The sequence below is a fragment of the Danio rerio genome, chromosome 18 (assembly GCF_052040795.2).
Source record: "Danio rerio strain M-AB ecotype USA chromosome 18, GRCz13ab, whole genome shotgun sequence".
NCBI classification, from domain to species: Eukaryota; Metazoa; Chordata; class Actinopteri; order Cypriniformes; family Danionidae; genus Danio; species Danio rerio.
In genome coordinates, this window is record NC_141038.1 from 19,267,501 (window position 1) to 19,288,882 (window position 21,382).

Consider the following 21,382-nt stretch of genomic DNA (forward strand, 5'->3'; position numbering starts at 1 on the left):
GATAGATAGATAGATAGATAGATAGATAGATAGATAGATAGATAGATAGATAGTTAGAGATAGATAGATAGATAGATAGATAGATAGATAGATAGATAGATAGATAGATAGATAGATAGATAGTTAGAGATAGATAAATAGATAGATAGATAGATAGATAGATAGATAGATAGATAGAGGTAGATAGATAGATAGATAGATAGATAGATAGATAGATAGATAGATAGATAGATAGATAGATAGATAGATGGTGTAAGAGCATGAGTCAAACAAGCCAACCCCCGCCTCTCTACGATGTTCTGATGCTGAGATATAGCTGCTATTATATCGTTGCTAGGTTAGTCTGTTTTGTTGCTATGGAGTTGATTGACAGCTTAGACTGATGATGTATCAAAGCTTCTTGCCAGTATGAACAGTTAAAAACAACCCCCATGTCTCTATCACACTGCAGCATGACAATATCAGTCTGAACCTCTTTAATGGCAGTCTATGGGACAGTTGCTAGGGTGCAGTATCTGGTTGTTAGGGTGTGGCTAGAAAGTTAAAAGGCCATCAGTGATTGGCTGCTGGCTAGACTGAGTTAAATGAGCTCAATCATTAGTCTGTAGGACAGTCTGATGCAGAGTTATGGGTTCACAAAGTTTGATCCCATGTAAAGTCAATGAGAGTATTTTGCAATGGAAGTCTATGGGACGGTTTCTAGGGTCCAAAAGTGGTTGCTAGGGCGTGGCCAGAAAGTTTAAAGGTGGTCAGTCATTGGCAGTTTGATAGTCTGAGTTAAATAAGCCCAGTTAGAAGTCTGTGTGACATTCTGATGCGGAGTTATGAGGTCACAAAGTTTGATCCAATGTTATGTCTATGGGATTTTTCCGACGGTCCCGGGACGTTTTTCGGAAAACCGAAAGTCGGATCAGTCGGAAAGGATATAGCAACTCGAGTCAGAATAGTTCGGAGGTCTGACCCGAGTTTGATGGTCATAGCTTGAAAGGCCTAGGACGAGATAGAGTTTAATTTTTAGTCTCAGAAGAAGAATAATAATATTAATAATAACTAGATTCTTAAAGTTTGAGAACAAACTTTGAGGCTGGCTTGTGAAAGCCTGACGGTGATAGTTTATTTAGTTTAAACAGTTTTAAAAAGTATGAAAAGATAGATAGATAGATAGATAGATAGATAGATAGATAGATAGATAGATAGATAGATAGATAGATAGATAGATTAGCATGTTATTACCATGATTTTAACGTGAAATAGCATGTTGTTAGCATGATTTTAACATGAATTAGCATGTTGTTAGCACGATTCTAGCATGAATTAGCATGTTACTAGCATGATTCTAGCATGAATTAGCATGTTACTAGCATGATTTTAGCATGAATTAGCACAATTCTAGCATGAATTAGCATGTTGTTAGCATTATTCTAGCATGAATTAGCATGTTGTTAGCATGATTCTAGCATGATTTAGCATGTTACTAGCAAGATTCTAGCATGAATTAGCATGCTACTAGCATGATTCTAGCATAAATTAGCATGTTGTTAGCATGCTTCTAGCATGAATTAGCATGTTACTAGCATGACTCTAGCATGAATTAGCATGTTGTTAGCATGATTCTAACATGAATTAGCATGTTACTAGCATGATTCTAGCATGAATTAGCACGTTATTAGCATGATTCTAGCATGAATTAGCATGTTGTTAGCATGATTCTAACATGAATTAGCATGTTACTAGCATGATTCTAGCATGAATTAGCACGTTATTAGCATGATTCTAGCATGAATTAGCATGTTGTTAGCATGATTCTAACATGAATTAGCATGTTACTAGCATGATTCTAGCATGAATTAGCATGTTGTTAGCATGATTCTAGCATGAATTAGCATTTCACTAGCATGATTCTAGCATGAATTAGCATGTTGTTAGCATGATTCTAGCATGAATTAGCATGTTGTTAGCATGATTCTAGCATGAATTAGCATGTTACTAGCATGATTCTAGCATGAATTAGCATGTTGTTAGCATGATTCTAGCATGAATTAGCATGTTATTAGCATGATTCTAGCATGAATTAGCATGTTGTTAGCATGATTCTAGCATGAATTAGCATGTTACTAGCATGATTCTAGCATGAATTAGCATGTTGTTAGCACGATGCTAGCATGAATTAGCATGATACTAGCATGATTCTAGCATGAATTAGCATGTTACTAGCATGAATCTAGCATGAATTAGCATGTTGTTAGCATGATTCTAGCATGGATTAGCATGTTACTAGCATGATTTTAGCATAAATTAGCATGATTCTAGCATGAATTAGCATGTTGTTAGCATGATACTAGCATGAATTAGCATGTGACTAGCATGATTCTAGCATGATTTAGCATGTGACTAGCATGATTCTAGCATGAATTAGCATGTAACTAGCATGATTCTAGCATGAATTAGCATGTTGTTAGCATGATGGATAGATAGATAGATAGATAGATGGATGGATAGATAGATAGATAGATAGATAGATAGATAGATAGATAGATAGATAGATAGAGGTAGATAGATAGATAGATAGATAGATAGATAGATAGATAGATAGATAGATAGTGTGCGAGCATGAGTCAAACAAGCCAACCCCCGCCTCTCTACGATGTTCTGATGCTGAGATATAGCTGGTGTTATATCGTTGCTAGGTTAGTCTGTTTTGTTGCTATGGAGTTGATTGACAGCTTAGACTGATGATGTATCAAATCTTCTTGCCAGTATGAACAGTTAAAAACAACCCCCATGTCTCTATCACACTGCAGCATGACAATATCAGTCTGAACCTCTTTAATGGCAGTCTATGGGACAGTTGCTAGGGCGCAGTATCTGGTTGTTAGGGTGTGGCTAGAAAGTTTAAAGGCCATCAGTGATTGGCTGCTGGCTAGACTGAGTTAAATGAGCTCAGCCATTAGTCTGTAGGACAGTCTGATGCAGAGTTATGAGCTCACAAAGTTTGATCCAATGTAAAGTCAATGAGAGTCTTTTGCAATGGAAGTCTATGGGACGGTTTCTAGGGTCCAAAAGTGGTTGCTAGGGCGTGGCCAGAAAGTTTAAAGGTGATCAGTCATTGGCAGTTTGATAGTCTGAGTTAAATGAGCCCAGTTAGAAGTCTGTGTGACATTCTGATGCGGAGTTATGAGGTCACAAAGTTTGATCCAATGTTACGTCTATGGGATTTTTTCGACGGTCCCGGGACGTTTTTCGGAAAACCGAAAGTCGGATCAGTCGGAAAAGATATAGCAACTCGAGTCAGAATAGTTCGGAGGTCTGACCCGAGTTTGATGGTCATAGCTTGAAAGGCCTAGGACGAGATAGAGTTTAATTTTTAGTCTCAGAAGAAGAATAATAACTAGATTCTTAAAGTTTGAGAACAAACTTTGAGGCTGGCTTGTGAAAGCCTGACGGTAATAGTTTATTTAAACAGTTTTAAAAAGTATGAAAAGATAGATAGATAGATAGATAGATAGATAGATAGATAGATAGATAGATAGATAGATAGATAGATAGATAGATTAGCATGTTATTAGCATGATTTTATTGTGAAATAGCATGTTGTTAGCATGATTCTAGCATGAATTAGCATGTTACTAGCATGATTTTTGCATGAATTAGCATGTTGTTAGCATGATTTTAGTATGAATTAGCATGTTATTAGCATGAATTAGCATGTTGTTAGCATGATTCTAGCATGTTGTTAGCACGATTCTAGCATGAATTAGCATGTTACTAGCATGATTCTTGCATGAATTAGCATGTACCTAGCATGATTTTAACATGAATTAGCATGTTACTAGCATGATTTTAGCATGAATTAACACGATTCTAGCAAGAATTAGCATGTTGTTAGCATGATTCTAGCATGAATTAGCATGTTCTTAGCATGATTCTAGCATGAATTAGCATGTTACTAGCATGATTCTAGCATTAATTAGCATGTTGTTAGCATGCTTCTAGCAGGAATTAGCATGTTACTAGCATGATTCTAGCATGAATTAGCAAGTTGTTAGCATGATTCTAGCATGAATTAGCATGTTGTTAGCATGCTTCTAGCATGAATTAGCATGTTACTAGCATGATTCTAGCATGAATTAGCATGTTGTTAGCATGATTCTAACAAGAATTAGCATGTTACTAGCATGATTCTAGCATGAATTAGCATGTTGTTAGCATGATTCTAGCATGAATTAGCATGTTGTTAGCATGATTCTAGCATGAATTAGCATGTTGTTAGCATGATTCTAGCATGAATTAGCATGTTACTAGCATGATTCTAGCAAGAATTAGCATGTTGTTAGCATGATTCTAACATGAATTAGCATGTTACTAGCATGAATCTAGCATGAATTAGCATGTTGTTAGCATCATTCTAGCATGAATTAGCATGTGACTAGCATGATTCTAGCATAAATTAGCATGTTGTTAGCATGATTCTAGTATGAATTAGCATGTGACTAGCATGATTTTAGCATGAATTAGCATGTGACTAGCATGATTCTAGCATAAATTAGCATGTTGTTAGCATGATTCTAGCATGAATTAGCATGTAACTAGCATGATTCTAGCATGAATTAGCATGTTCCTAGCATGATGGATAGATAGATAGATAGATAGATAGATAGATAGATAGATAGATAGATAGATAGATAGATAGATAGATAGATAGATAGATAGATCGATAGATAGATCAATAGATAGATAGATATAGGTAGATAGATCGATAGATCGATAGATAGATAGATAGATAGATAGATAGATAGATAGATAGATAGATAGATAGATAAATAGATAGATAGTTAGAGATAGATAGATAGATAGATAGTTAGATAGTTAGAGATAGATAGATAGATAGATAGATAGATAGATAGATAGATAGATAGATAGTTAGAGATAGATAGATAGATAGATAGATAGATAGATAGATAGATAGATAGATAGATAGATAGATAGATAGATGGATGGTGTTCGAGCATGAGTCAAACAAGCCAACCCCCGCCTCTCTACGATGTTCTGATGCTGAGATATAGCTGGTGCCATATCGTTGCTAGGTTACTCTGTTTTGTTGCTATGGAGTTGATTGACAGCTTAGACTGATGATGTATCAAAGCTTCTTGCCAGTATGAACAGTTAAACACAACCCCCATGTCTCTATCACACTGCAGCATGACAATATCAGTCTGAACCTCTTTAATGGCAGTCTATGGGACAGTTGCTAGGGTGCAGTATCTGGTTGTTAGGGTGTGGCTAAAAAGTTAAAAGGCCATCAGTGATTGGCTGCTGGCTAGACTGAGTTAAATGAGCTCAGCCATTAGTCTGTAGGACAGTTTGATGCAGAGTTATGAGCTCACAAAGTTTGATCCAATGTAAAGTCAATGAGAGTCTTTTGCAATGGAAGTCTATGGGACGGTTTCTAGGGTCCAAAAGTGGTTGCTAGGGCGTGGCCAGAAAGTTTAAAGGTGATCAGTCATTGGCAGTTTGATAGTCTGAGTTAAATGAGCCCAGTTAGAAGTCTGTGTGACATTCTGATGCGGAGTTATTAGGTCACAAAGTTTGATCCAATGTTACGTCTATGGGATTTTTCCGACGGTCCCGGGACGTTTTTCGGGAAACCGAAAGTCGGATCAGTCGGAAAGGATATAGCAACTCGAGTCAGAATAGTTCGGAGGTCTGACCCGAGTTTGATGGTCATAGCTTGAAAGGCCTAGGACGAGATAGAGTTTAATTTTTAGTCTCAGAAGAAGAATAACTAGATTCTTAAAGTTTGAGAACAAACTTTGAGGCTGGCTTGTGAAAGCCTGACGGTAATAGTTAATTTAGTTTAAACAGTTTTTAAAAGTATGAAAAGATAGATAGATAGATAGATAGATAGATAGATAGATAGATAGATAGATAGATAGATAGATAGATAGATAGATAGATAGATAACCATGGTATTAGCATGATTCTAACGTGAATTAGCATGTTGTTAGCATGATTCTAGCGTGAATTACCATGTTGTTAGCATGTTTTTAGCATGAATTAGCATATTGTTAGCATGATTCTAGCATAAATTAGCATGTTGCTAGCATAATTCTAGCATGAATTAGCATGTTACTAGCATGATTTTAGCATGAATTAGAATGTTGTTAGCATGATTTTAGCATGAATTAGCATGTTGTTAGCATGATTCTAGCATGAATTGGCATGTTACTAGCATGATTCTAGCATGAATTAGCATGTTACTAGCACGTTTCTAGCATGAATTAGCATGTTGTTAGCACGATTCTAGCATGAATTAACATGTTGTTAGCACGATTCTAGCATGAATTAGCATGTGACTAGCACGATTCTAGCATGAATTAGCATGTTACTAGCATGATTCTAGCATGATATAGCATGTTGTTAGCACGATTCTAGCATGAATTAGTATGTTACTAGCATGATTCTAGCATGAATTAGCATGTTACTAGCATGATTCTAGCATGAATTAGCATGTTACAAGCATAATTTTAGCATTAATTAGCATGATTCTAGCATGAATTAGCATGTTGTTAGCATGATTCTAGCATGATTTAGCATGTTACTAGCATGATTCTAGCATGAATTAGCATGTTACTAGCATGATTCTAGCATGAATTAGCATGTAACTAGCATGATTCTAGCATAAATTAGCATGGTGTTAGCACGATTCTAGCATGAATTAGCATGTTACTAGCATGATTCTAGCATGAATTAGCATGTTACTAGCACGATTCTATCATGAATTAGCATGTTGTTAGCATGATTCTAGCATGAATTAGCATGTGAATAGCATGATTCTAGCATGAATTAGCATGTTGTTAGCATGATTCTAGCATGAATTAGCATGTGACTAGCATGATTCTAGCATGAATTAGCATGTGACTAGCATGATTCTAGCCTGAATTAGCATGTTGTTAGCATGATTCTAGTATAAATAGCATGTGACTAGCATGATTCTAGCATGAATTAGCATGTGACTAGCATGATTTTAGCATGAATTAGCATGTTACTAGCATGATTCTAGCATAAATTAGCATGTTTTTAGAATGATTCTAGCATGAATTAGCATGCTACTAGCATGATTCTAGCATAAATTAGCATGTTACTAGCATGATTCTAGCACAAATTAGCATGTTACTAGCATGATTCTAGCATGAATTAGCATGTTGTTAGCATGATTCTAGCATGAATTAGCATGTTACTAGCATGATTCTAGCATGAATTAGCATGTTGTTAGCATGATTCTAGCATGAATTAGCATGTTACTAGCATGATTCTAGCATGAATTAGCATGTTGTTAGCATGATTCTAACATCAATTAGCATGTTACTAGCATGATTCTAGCATGAATTAGCATGTGAATAGCATGATTCTAGCATGAATTAGCATGTTGTTAGCATGATTCTAGTATAAATTAGCATGTGACTAGCATGATTCTAGCATGAATTAGCATGTGACTAGCATGATTCTAGCCTGAATTAGCATGTTGTTAGCATGATTCTAGTATAAATTAGCATGTGACTAGCATGATTCTAGCATGAATTAGCATGTGACTAGCATGATTCTAGCATGAATTAGCATGTAACTAGCATGTTTCTAGCATGAATTAGCATATTGTTAGCATGATAGATAGATAGATAGATAGATAGATAGATAGATAGATAGATAGATAGATAGATAGATAGATAGATAGATAGATAGAGACAGACAGACAGACAGACAGACAGACAGATAGATAGATAGATAGATAGAGGTAGATAGATAGATAGATAGATAGATAGATAGATAGATAGATAGATAGAGACAGACAGACAGACAGACAGACAGACAGATAGACAGATAGATAGATAGATGTAGATAGATAGATAGATAGATAGATAGATAGAAAGATGTAGATAGATAGATAGATAGATAGATAGATAGATAGATAGATAGATAGATAGATAGATAGATAGATAGTGTGCGAGCATGAGTCAAACAAGCCAACCCCCGCCTCTCTACGATGTTCTGATGCTGAGATATAGCTGGTGTCATATCGTTGCTAGGTTAGTCTGTTTTGTTGCTATGGAGTTGATTGACAGCTTAGACTGATGATGTATACAAGCTTCTTGCCAGTATGAACAGTTAAAAACAATCCCCATCTCTCTATCACAATGCAGCATGACAATATCAGTCTGAACCTATTTAATGGCAGTCTATGGGACAGTTGCTAGGGTGCAGTATCTGGTTGTTAGGGTGTGGCTAGAAAGTTAAAAGGCCATCAGTGATTGGCTGCTGGCTAGACTGAGTTAAATGAGCTCAGCCATTAGTCTGTAGGACAGTCTGATGCAGAGTTATGAGCTCACAAAGTTTGATCCCATGTAAAGTCAATGAGAGTATTTTGCAATGGAAGTCTATGGGACGGTTTCTAGGGTCCAAAAGTGGTTGCTAGGGCGTGGCCAGAAAGTTTAAAGGTGGTCAGTCATTGGCAGTTTGATAGTCTGAGTTAAATGAGCCCAGTTAGAAGTCTGTGTGACATTCTGATGCGGAGTTATGAGGTCACAAAGTTTGATCCAATGTTACGTCTATGGGATTTTTCCGACGGTCCCGGGACGTTTTTCGGAAAACCGAAAGTCGGATCAGTCGGAAAAGATATAGCAACTCGAGTCAGAATAGTTCGGAGGTCTGACCCGAGTTTGATGGTCATAGCTTGAAAGGCCTAGGACGAGATAGAGTTTAATTTTTAGTCTCAGAAGAAGAATAATAAAACTAGATTCTTAAAGTTTGAGAACAAACTTTGAGGCTGGCTTGTGAAAGCCTGACGGTAATAGTTTATTTAAACAGTTTTAAAAAGTATGAAAAGATAGATAGATAGATAGATAGATAGATAGATAGATAGATAGATAGATAGATAGATAGATAGATAGATAGATAGATAGATAGATAGATGTTGTTCATGATTCTAGCATGATTTAGCATGTTGTTAGCATGATTCTAGCATGATTTAGCATGTTACTAGCATGATTCTAGCATGAATTAGCATGTTACTAGCATGATTCTAGCATGAATTAGCATGTTGTTAGCATAATTCTAGCATGAATTAGCATGTTACTAACATGATTCTAGTATGAATTAGCATGTTACTAGCACGATTCTAGCATGAATTAGCATGTTACTAGCATGATTCTAGCATGAATTAGCATGTACCTAGCATGATTTTAACATGAATTAGCATGTTACTAACATGATTTTAGCATGAATTAACACGATTCTAGCATGAATTAGCATGTTGTTAGCATGATTCTAGCATGAATTAGCATGTTACTAGCATGATTCTAGCATGAATTATCATGTTGTTAGCATGATTCTAGCATGAATTAGTATGTTACTAGCATGAATTAGCATGAATTAGCATGTTACTAGCATGATTCTAGCATGAATTAGCATGTTGTTAGCACGATTCTAGCATGAATTAGCATTTGACTAGCATGATTCTAGCATGAATTAGCATGTTGTTAGCATGATTCTAGCATGAATTAGCATGTTACTAGCATGATTCTAGCATGAATTAGCATGTTGTTAGCATGATTCTAACATGAATTAGCATGCTACTAGCATGATTCTAGCACGAATTAGCATGTTGTTAGCATGATTCTAACATGAATTAGCATGTTGCTAGCATGATTCTAGCATGAATTAGCATGTTGTTAGCATGATTCTAGCATGAATTAGCATGTGACTAGCATGATTCTAGCATGAATTAGCATGTTGTTAGCATGATTCTAGTATGAATTAGCATGTGACTGGCATGATTCTAGCATAAATTAGCATGTGACTAGCATGATTCTAGCATGAATTAGCATGTAACTAGCATGATTCTAGCATGAATTAGCATGTGACTAGCATGATTCTAGCATGAATTAGCATGTAACTAGCATGATTCTAGCATGAATTAGCATGTTGTTAGCATGATGGATAGATAGAGGTAGATAGATAGATAGATAGATAGATAGATAGATAGATAGATAGATAGATAGATAGATAGATAGATAGATATTTAGAGATAGATAGATAGATAGATAGATATATAGATAGATAGATAGATAGATAGATAGATAGATAGATAGATAGATAGATAGATAGATAGAGATAGATAAATACATAAATAGATAGATAAATAGATAGATAGATAGATAGATAGATAGATAGATAGATAGATAGATAGAGGTAGATAGATAGATAGATAGATAGATAGATAGATAGATAGATAGATAGATAGATAGATAGATGGAGTGCGAGCATGAGTCAAACAAGCCAACCCCCGCCTCTCTACGATGTTCTGATGCTGAGATATAGCTGCTGTTATATCGTTGCTAGGTTAGTCTGTTTTGTTGCTATGGAGTTGATTGACAGCTTAGACTGATGATGTATCAAAGCTTCTTGCCAGTATGAACAGTTAAAAACAACCCCCATGTCTCTATCACACTGCAGCATGACAATATCAGTCTGAACCTCTTTAATGGCAGTCTATGGGACAGTTGCTAGGGTGCAGTATCTGGTTGTTAGGGTGTGGCTGGAAGGTTAAAATGCCATCAGTGATTGGCTGCTGGCTAGACTGAGTTAAATGAGCACAATCATTAGTCTGTAGGACAGTCTGATGCAGAGTTATGAGCTCACAAAGTTTGATCCCATGTAAAGTCAATGAGAGTCTTTTGCAATGGAAGTCTATGGGACGGTTTCTAGGGTCCAAAAGTGGTTGCTAGGGCGTGGCCAGAAAGTTTAAAGGTGATCAGTCATTGGCAGTTTGATAGTCTGAGTTAAATGAGCCCAGTTAGAAGTCTGTGTGACATTCTGATGCGGAGTTATGAGGTCACAAAGTTTGATCCAATGTTACGTCTATGGGATTTTTCCGACGGTCCCGGGACGTTTTTCGGGAAACCGAAAGTCGGATCAGTCGGAAAGGATATAGCAACTCGAGTCAGAATAGTTCGGAGGTCTGACCCGAGTTTGATGGTCATAGCTTGAAAGGTCTAGGTGGAGATAGAGTTTAATTTTTAGTCTCAGAAGAAGAATAATAATATTAATAATAACTAGATTCTTAAAGTTTGAGAACAAACTTTGAGGCTGGCTTGTGAAAGCCTGACGGTAATAGTTTATTTAGTTTAAACAGTTTTTAAAACTATGAAAAGATAGATAGATAGATAGATAGATAGATAGATAGATAGATAGATAGATAGATAGATAGATAGATAGATAGATTAGCATGTTATTAGCATGATTCTAGCATGAATTAGCATGTTTTTAACATGATTCTAGCATGAATTAGCATGTTACAACATGATTTTAGCGTAAATTAGCATGTTACTAGCATGATTTTAGCATGAATTAGCATGATTCTAGCATGAATTAGCATGTTGTTAGCATGATTCTAGCATGAATTAGCATGTTGTAAGCACGATTCTAGCATTAATTAGCATGTTACTAGCATGATTCTAGCATGAATTAGCATGTTGTTAGCATGATTCTAGCATGAATTAGCATGTTACTAGCATGATTTTAGCATGAATTAGCATGTTACTAGCATGATTCTAGCATGAATTAGCATGCTACTAGCATGAATTAGCATGTTGTTAGCATGATTCTAGCATGAATTAGCATGTTGTTAGCATGATTCTAGCATGAATTAGCATGTTACTAGCATGATTTTAGCATGAATTAGCATGTTACTAGCATGATTCTAGCATAAATTAGCATGTTGTTAGCATGATTCTAGCATGAATTAGCATGCTACTAGCATGATTCTAGCATGAATTAGCATGTTGTTAGCATGATTCTAGCATGAATTAGCATGTTACTAGCATGATTCTAGCATAAATTAGCATGTTACTAGCATGATTCTAGCATGAATTAGCATGCTACTAGCATGATTCTAGCATGAATTAGCATGTTGTTAGCATGATTTTAGCATGAATTAGCATGTTACTAGCATGATTCTAGCATAAATTAGCATGTTGTTAGCATGATTCTAGCATGAATTAGCATGTTGTTAGCATGATTCTAGCATGAATTAGCATGTTACTAGCATGATTCTAGCATGAATTAGCATGTTGTTAGCATGATTCTAGCATGAATTAGCATGTTACTAGCATGATTCTAGCATAAATTAGCATGTTGTTAGCATGATTCTAGCATAAATTAGCATGTTGTTAGCATGATTCTAGCATGAATTAGCATGTTGTTAGCATGATTCTAGCATGAATTAGCATGTTACTAGCATGATTCTAGCATGAATTAGCATGTTGTTAGCATGATTCTAGCATGAATTAGCATGTTACTAGCATGATTCTAGCATAAATTAGCATGTTGTTAGCATGATTCTAGCATGAATTAGCATGTTACTAGCATGATTCTAGCATAAATTAGCATGTTACTAGCATGATTCTAGCATGAATTAGCATGCTACTAGCATGATTCTAGCATGAATTAGCATGTTGTTAGCATGATTCTAGCATGAATTAGCATGTTACTAGCATGATTCTAGCATGAATTAGCATGTTGTTAGCATGATTCTAACATCAATTTGAATGTTACTAGCATGATTCTAGCATGAATTAGCATGTGAATAGCATGATTCTAGCATGGATTAGCATGTTGTTAGCATGATTCTAGTATAAATTAGCATGTGACTAGCATGATTCTAGCATGAATTAGCATGTGACTAGCATGATTCTAGCATGAATTAGCATGTTGTTAGCATGATTCTAACATGAATTAGCATGTTACTAGCATGATTCTAGCATGAATTAGCATGTTGTTAGCATGATTCTAACATCAATTTGAATGTTACTAGCATGATTCTAGCATGAATTAGCATGTGAATAGCATGATTCTAGCATGGATTAGCATGTTGTTAGCATGATTCTAGTATAAATTAGCATGTGACTAGCATGATTCTAGCATGAATTAGCATGTGACTAGCATGATTCTAGCATGAATTAGCATGTAACTAGCATGTTTCTAGCATGAATTAGCATATTGTTAGCATGATAGATAGATAGATAGATAGATAGATAAATAGATAGATAGATAGATAGATAGATAGATAGATAGATAGATAGATAGATAGATAGAAAGATGTAGATAGATAGATAGATAGATAGATAGATAGATAGATAGATAGATAGATAGATAGATAGATAGATAGAAAGATGTAGATAGATAGATAGATAGATAGATAGATAGATAGATAGATAGATAGATAGATAGTTAGATAGATAGATGGATGGTGTTTGAGCATGAGTCAAACAAGCCAACCCCCGCCTCTCTACGATGTTCTGATGCTGAGATATAGCTGGTGTCATATCGTTGCTAGGTTAGTCTGTTTTGTTGCTATGGAGTTGATTGACAGCTAAGACTGATGATGTATACAAGCTTCTTGCCAGTATGAACAGTTAAAAACAATCCCCATGTCTCTATCACACTGCAGCATGACAATATCAGTCTGAACCTCTTTAATGGCAGTCTATGGGACAGTTGCTAGGGTGCAGTATCTGGTTGTTAGGGTGTGGCTAGAAAGTTAAAAGGCCATCGGTGATTGGCTGCTGGCTAGACTGAGTTAAATGAGCTCAGCCATTAGTCTGTAGGACAGTTTGATGCAGAGTTATGAGCTCACAAAGTTTGATCCAATGTAAAGTCAATGAGAGTCTTTTGCAATGGAAGTCTATGGGACGGTTTCTAGGGTCCAAAAGTGGTTGCTAGGGCGTGGCCAGAAAGTTTAAAGGTGATCAGTCATTGGCAGATTGATGGTCTGAGTTAAATGAGCCTAGTTAGAAGTCTGTGTGACATTCTGACGCGGAGTTATGAGGTCGCAAAGTTTGATCCAATGTTACGTCTATGGGATTTTTCCGACGGTCCCGGGACGTTTTTCGGAAAACCGAAAGTCGGATCAGTCGGAAAAGATATAGCAACTCGAGTCAGAATAGTTCGGAGGTCTGACCCAAGTTTGATGGTCATAGCTTGAAAGGCCTAGGACGAGATAGAGTTTAATTTTTAGTCTCAGAAGAAGAATAATAATATAGAATAATAATAATAAGTTTAATAGGATAACAGTAGTCTGGCTTGCTACACAAGCCAGCCTAACTAGATTCTTAAAGTTTGAGAACAAACTTTGAGGCTGGCTTGTGAAAGCCTGACGGTAATAGTTTATTTAGTTTAAACAGTTTTAAAAAGATAGATAGATAGATAGATAGATAGATAGATAGATAGATAGATAGATAGATAGATAGATAGATAGATAGATAGATAGATAGATAGATAGATTAGCATGTTATTAGCATGATTTTAACGTGAAATAGCATGTTGTTAGCATGATTCTAGCATGAATTAGCATGTACCTAGCATGATTTTAGCATGAATTAGCATGTTGTTAGCATGATTTTAGTATGAATTAGCATGTTATTAGCATGAATTAGCATGTTGTTAGCATGATTCTAGCATGTTGTTAGCACGATTCTAGCATGAATTAGCATGTTACTTGCATGATTCTAGCATGAATTAGCATGTACCTAGCATGATTTTAACATGAATTAGCATGTTACTAGCATGATTTTAGCATGAATTAACACGATTCTAGCATGAATTAGCATGTTGTTAGCATGATTCTAGCATGAATTAGCATGTTCTTAGCATGATTCTAGCATGAATTAGCATGTTACTAGCATGATTCTAGCATGAATTAGCATGTTACTAGCATGATTCTAGCATGATTTAGCAAGTTGTTAGCATGATTCTAGCATGAATTAGCATGTTGTTAGCATGCTTCTAGCATGAATTAGCATGTTACTAGCATGATTCTAGCATGAATTAGCATGTTGTTAGCATGATTCTAACAAGAATTAGCATGTTACTAGCATGATTCTAGCATGAATTAGCATGTTGTTAGCATGATTCTAGCATGAATTAGCATGTTGTTAGCATGATTCTAGCATGAATTAGCATGTTGTTAGCATGAGTCTAGCATGAATTAGCATGTTACTAGCATGATTCTAGCAAGAATTAGCATGTTGTTAGCATGATTCTAACATGAATTAGCATGTTACTAGCATGAATCTAGCATGAATTAGCATGTTGTTAGCATCATTCTAGCATGAATTAGCATGTGACTAGCATGATTCTAGCATAAATTAGAATGTTGTTAGCATGATTCTAGTATGAATTAGCATGTGACTAGCATGATTCTAGCATGAATTAGCATGTTGTTAGCATGATTCTAGTATGAATTAGCATGTGACTAGCATGATTCTAGCATAAATTAGCATGTGACTAGCATGATTCTAGCATGAATTAGCATGTAACTAGCATGATTCTAGCATGAATTAGCATGTTCTTAGCATGATGGATAGATAGAGATAGATAGATAGATAGATAGATAGATAGATAGATAGATGGATAGATGGATAGATGGATAGATAGATAGATAGATAGATAGATAGATATAGGTAGATAGATCGATAGATAGATAGATCGATAGATAGATAGATAGATCAATAGATCGATAGATAGATAGATATAGGTAGATAGATCGATAGATAGATAGATAGATAGATAGATAGATAGATAGATAGATAGTGGTAGATAGATAGATAGATAGATAGATAGATAGATAGATAGATAGATAGATAGATAGATAGATAGATAGATAGATAGATAGATAGATAGATAGATAGATGGTGTGCGAGCATGAGTCAAACAAGCCAACCCCCGCCTCTCTACGATGTTCTGATGCTGAGATATAGCTGCTGTTATATCGTTGCTAGGTTAGTCAGTTTTGTTGCTATGGAGTTGATTGACAGCTTAGACTGATGATGTATCAAAGCTTCTTGCCAGTATGAACAGTTAAAAACAACCCCCATGTCTCTATCACACTGCAGCATGACAATATCAGTCTGAACCTCTTTAATGGCAGTCTATGGGACAGTTGCTAGGGTGCAGTATCTGGTTGTTAGGGTGTGGCTAAAAAGTTAAAAGGCCATCAGTGATTGGCTGCTGGCTAGACTGAGTTAAATGAGCTCAGCCATTAGTCTGTAGGACAGTCTGATGCAGAGTTATGAGCTCACAAAGTTTGATCCAATGTAAAGTCAATGAGAGTCTTTTGCAATTGAAGTCTATGGGGCGGTTTCTAGGGTCCAAAAGTGGTTGCTAAGGCGTGGCCAGAAAGTTTAAAGGTGATTAGTCATTGGCAGTTTGATAGTCTGAGTTAAATGAGCCCAGTTAGAAGTCTGTGTGACATTCTGATGCGGAGTTATGAGGTCACAAAGTTTGATCCAATGTTACGTCTATGGGATTTTTCCGACGGTCCCGGGACGTTTTTCGGAAAACCGAAAGTCGGATCAGTCGGAAAGGATATAGCAACTCGAGTTAGAATAGTTCGGAGGTCTGACCTGAGTTTGATGGTCATAGCTTGAATGGCCTAGGAGGAGATAGAGTTTAATTTTTAGTCTCAGAAGAAGAATAATATAGAAAAATAATAATAATATTAAGTTTAATAGGATAACAGTAGTCTGGCTTGCTACACAAGCCAGCCTAATAATATTAAGTTTAATAGGATAACAGTAGTCTGGCTTGCTACACAAGCCAGCCTAATAAGTTTAATAGGATAACAGTAGTCTGGCTTGCTACACAAGCCAGCCTAATAATAAGTTTACGTGAGATAACAGTATGTTGGCTTTTCAAGCCACCATAATAACTCATTTATTTTATCTTTGCCATGATGACAGTAAATAATATTTTGCTAGATATTTTTCAAGACACTTCTATACAACTTAAAGTGATATTTAAAGGTTTACCTAGGTTAATTGGGGTAACTAGGCAGGTTAGGGTAGTTAGGCAACTTATAGTATAACAGTGGTTTGTTCTGTAGACTATCAAACAAAAATAAAGGCTAAAGGGGCAAATAATTGTGACCTTAAAATGGTTTTAAAAAATATAAAAACTGCTTTTATTTTAGCCGAAATGAAACAAGACTTTCTCCAGAAGAAAAAATATTGTCAGACATACTGTGAAAGTTTCCTTGCTCTGTTAAATGTCATATGGGCCAAAAAAAAAAAGAAGGAAATTCAAAGGGGGCCTAATAATTCTGTATATATTGTGCTCAGCATATATAAGTACAAGGAATATTTATATCCATTTCTCAGTGAATATAGGCTATGTATTTTGGTGCATTTAAAAAAAAACAGATTTATTAAACAGATACATTTATTAAAATAATAATTTAGTCACTAAACATATTTAGAAGTTGAAAGACAACACAATTCAATTCAAGCAATGTATTGCAAAACAATTTCAACCTACAAAATTTAAACTAAATTTTTCAAATTTTTTGCTTCTCTTGATTTTTCCTCTTATTAAAATTTGTATTTAACATTTTCTATAACATAAATTTGGGTGTACTAGTTTTTGGACTGTTATCGTAAGTTAAATGGTTAAATAAGCTCCAGATTTGGCTTCAGTACTGACTAATCTAGTGTATATGCACAAATATAATATTGTATAGCATCTGTTAAAAATATGAATTTAAAATATACATTTGTGAGGGGTGTACTTATATATGCTAAGCAAAATATGTATATGTATATTAATTTCATATTTTTAATTTAAATTAGCAGCTTGCGCCATGTACTTGCGACATTAGCAACACGTGTACTATGATGAGGGAAAAGGTTAGAGGCTGACTCCAGACAGTGCAAAATACAACATACTTCAAAAACAAAACAATATGCTATTACCAATATTGACAATAATTCATAAAAGACTATAAATACATGAAAGACAATAGATGCGTTAAGAAAAACACACATGTAGTAGGCACAGATTGACAAGTACACAGTCAAAAAGGTGTACACATAGTTTGACTGTTGTTGGAAAATTGTTGTCAGCAATATTGTTAGTAAGGATTTGGTTAAAGTGCAGTGCATGTTACATCTTGATGGTATGCAGTGAGGAGTATGGAAAGAGTTTGCGTGAGGTGTGTTAAGTGTTCATCAGTCTGTTTAATGTATCAAATATTTAGCTGTTTACACATTACTTCACACTCTTTCGCTATTAAAAACTAAATGGTTGAGCTGTAGTTCATGTTTGGTTTCTGTGGATTGCAAAGCTCTGCATTTGACTTGATTGACCATTTCAGTTATTTTGACAAAACTTTTTAAACTGGGTCATTCTAACAACAATCTGACTCAAATATTGAGACAGGCAATTTTGCATTATTAATAATCAGACTGGTATCAACAAAAATACTGAGACCTGCTATTTCTCAAACTTAATTTATGTTGGTCTTGGTGAAAGCTCAGCCTTCTTTGTTTTGATTGGCCATTTCAGTAATTTTGATATTGATAAGGGCTGCAAGATCGACAGAACGTATATTTAAAAGTTGGTCATCCTAAGGATGGACCGAGTATCATCAGCATCAAATATTTGGGAGGGTGGCCCCCCAAAAACTTATATGCCTTTTACGCTTTAATCCTTTGGCTGTTTATTTAAAAGGCAAAATAACTGTTCATTTTTAGTTTCAAGTGTACATTTCGCACACCATTCCTCTATCAAACCATCTTGGGAGGGATTTGATGTGGGGGGAAAATGCAGGAAAACATAATTTCTCTTCCCGTCTATTTTCCTGAAAGCACATTTGTCTCTCTCCTAGTTTCCCTAATTCTCCAGACATGTTCCAAACATTCTTTTTTCCCCCTCTCCCTCCCCAAAGTTGGCTTCCTCTGCCCTCGTTCCTAGGCATCAGCTGAAGACCCAGCAAGGCCCCCATACACAATGAGCTTTAATTGGGTTAAGTTTGTCCGCCACAGATAACATTTCTCTTTCTGTGGAGAATAAAACAAATTGCTGGCACTAATGGCACTGTTTAATGTAGCTCTTTTTATTATGGATGGAGGAAATTAGGAGGAGACTCCCAACAGAGAGCTGATGTCGTGGGAGTGAGTGCATTGTTGCAGCTCATCAGAAAAGCGTTTTTGCTGGAGCGCCGGCCTCCTCGCCGCCAATGCTCATCTCTCTCGCTAAGCCCTTTCATGTGGCCTTTTGAAAACAAGTCGGCGCACCTACGAATTGGAGCGTTAAACTGTACGGCCTGTGCGAGATCTGACAAGATCGGGTCCTGCGTTTGGCGCCATGTGTCACGAACCTGTTCTCCGTCCGCTGTTTTTTATGCCTTAATGCCCTAAGTCCATAAAGCTGGTGTTTCTTTGTGTAAGTCTGGGGCAAGAGCCAGAGAAATGGGGGCTTGGAGGGGGGCTTGTTATTGAGGTTTTGGCACAAGATGCAGTAAGCCTAAAAGCCTGAAATTTGTTCTGCATTGCTTTCGTTTCTGAAGAGGGTCCCCCTTTTTCAAGTCAGACGTCTCACTGCAGCAGGCTAATGGGACGCGAGGACAGATGCACACCCTGGCATTTAACACGCCAACACCTGAGAGTGTTTGGAAGACAATCAGCAGTAAAACTGTAATGTTCAATCTGGATTTTTATGGTGGCTAATCAGGACTGATGAAGTAGAGGGTACATTAAAGTGCAGCCGAGCGGTCAGCCCCAATCTGCGTTCCTGCTCTCCACCTCTCCCTTGTGTGCCCGTGTGCACTCGGCATCAGCACGGCTGTCTGGGTCCGGGGTCAGTGTAACAAACAAAACGTGCTGTTTTAAGCGCCGCGCTGTCCTTATATGGACAATTAGTGCTGTACGCCGGCATATTTTAGCAATCCTATATTTTGCTGATATACACGTTGAGACAATTAAAAGCTCCTGGCAGTGCTTTTTTTGCTTTCATAATAGATTCTATCAGGTCAGGTCACTGTAGCTCAGTCCCGAACGTATCAGAATAAAATAAAGTTCTTCATTTTTTGGCTCACCTTCAGATCCATTAGCTTTGGACGCATTCGTATTTGTAGGGATTGACAGAAAAGACATGACAAGCATGTGCCTTTCCTGTACTTTGTTAACGAGACAAAAGAGTGTTGGCTTTGCAGTATTTAAATCAGTTATGTCTAATTATTTCATACAAAAATAGCCTATCTAGGGCAAAGCCAATGAGATGTAACATTGTCTGTGGAGGGGGGACCTGGAGGAGTTGGCGTGAGTTCAGCTGAACAGAACAGAACAGAGAGAATACGCTGTAGGCAACATAAATATAACATGAACTCTCCAGGCTTGTGACAGTACAATGGGGGAGTGTTTAAGGGTGCTTTCTGGGGCCGCACTGTCCAATGGATGATGGTCGCATAAGAATAGCAGCATACCTAGGTACGCTGAGAGAGGAGACGGATGAGAGAAAGGACAAAACGCTGTTGAGTTATTGCTAAATTTTGAATAATTGTTGCATGAATAATGTAAGGGCATCAATCTACTGCCATCCCTGCTGCGTGGAGGGAAATACTAGCCAAAAGTGAGACCATTTGAGTTCAGTTAGCAGTGAAATGAAGTGTTGCAAATGCCTTCATTACTTATTTTGCGTCCGACGTAGGATTTTGTTCCTTTTTTGAATGTCCAATATTTTTCAAATTGGATCCAAAAAAAAAAAAGAAAAGACTATAATACTAATAAAAATGTTTTGCCACTCATTAAAATCATCCTAAAATAGCAACGGCGTTTATTCCAAACAGGACCACCGCTTTTGTCGTTCACACCTCTTTTTCTCCAGCGTCTTAATTAATTTCATCCACATGTCTTGTAAGTCTTATTCTGAACTGTTCATTGTGGTGCAAGAAAAATGCAAATCCGTAAAAAGATGACAGAGGGTGTAATCGTGTGCTATGTGATTTCACAATGCCACTCTTTCAAACCATTCATGTCTCGGCTGTCCTTGACCCTTAAGGAGCTTGTAATGTGGGCTATTTTCCTCCTTTGAATTTATCCAAGAAAAAGGGACCACTGCGGTGAGCTTTCGCCCCTTCGTGCCAGCGGCCTCTCTCTCTGGGACACCAGAAGCACATTTAAAAGCGGTCTCCAGGCGTGCGCTCAGACGAGACAAGAGGGGCCCCGGTCCTCTGCGGGGGGTCAATTTTAAAGGCCGCTCCGTGGCTCCACAGGGCGCCTGGCTCAATCTGCAGGACATCCCACTGACCGAGACAGGGTGCCCACCATGTTATCCATGACAACGGCTGAGCAGCTCCGGCGCACCGCATGTGATTTTGACCATTTCTTAGGTTGATTTTTGCACAAATGATCTTCTTTCTGCAATTGCACTTCAGTAGCACATGCAAACGGCCAGACAGACGCTGTGGGGATTGAAAATACTGTCGAAAAGGCCTAACACTGCCAAAAGGAATCCTAGAAAAAGGGTTTAAATGAAGTTAAGTTAAAACGTATCCCAA

At 36.7% G+C, this 21,382-nt stretch overlaps 1 protein-coding gene and 1 long non-coding RNA gene across 41 annotated transcripts in view; one reads left to right on the forward strand and one right to left on the reverse strand.

Annotated features, from left to right (window-relative positions):
- Positions 1-21,382, forward strand: part of znf423 (zinc finger protein 423) — a 266,334-nt gene that overhangs the window by 32,167 nt on the left and 212,785 nt on the right. The gene's annotated exons all lie outside the window — the stretch shown is intronic.
- Positions 1-21,382, reverse strand: part of LOC101885646 (uncharacterized) — a 50,783-nt gene that overhangs the window by 27,846 nt on the left and 1,555 nt on the right. Inside the window, exon 2 of the long non-coding RNA XR_015514891.1 lies at positions 16,752-21,338. This is a non-coding gene — a long non-coding RNA (uncharacterized LOC101885646). The remainder of the gene's footprint in view (positions 1-16,751; positions 21,339-21,382) is intronic.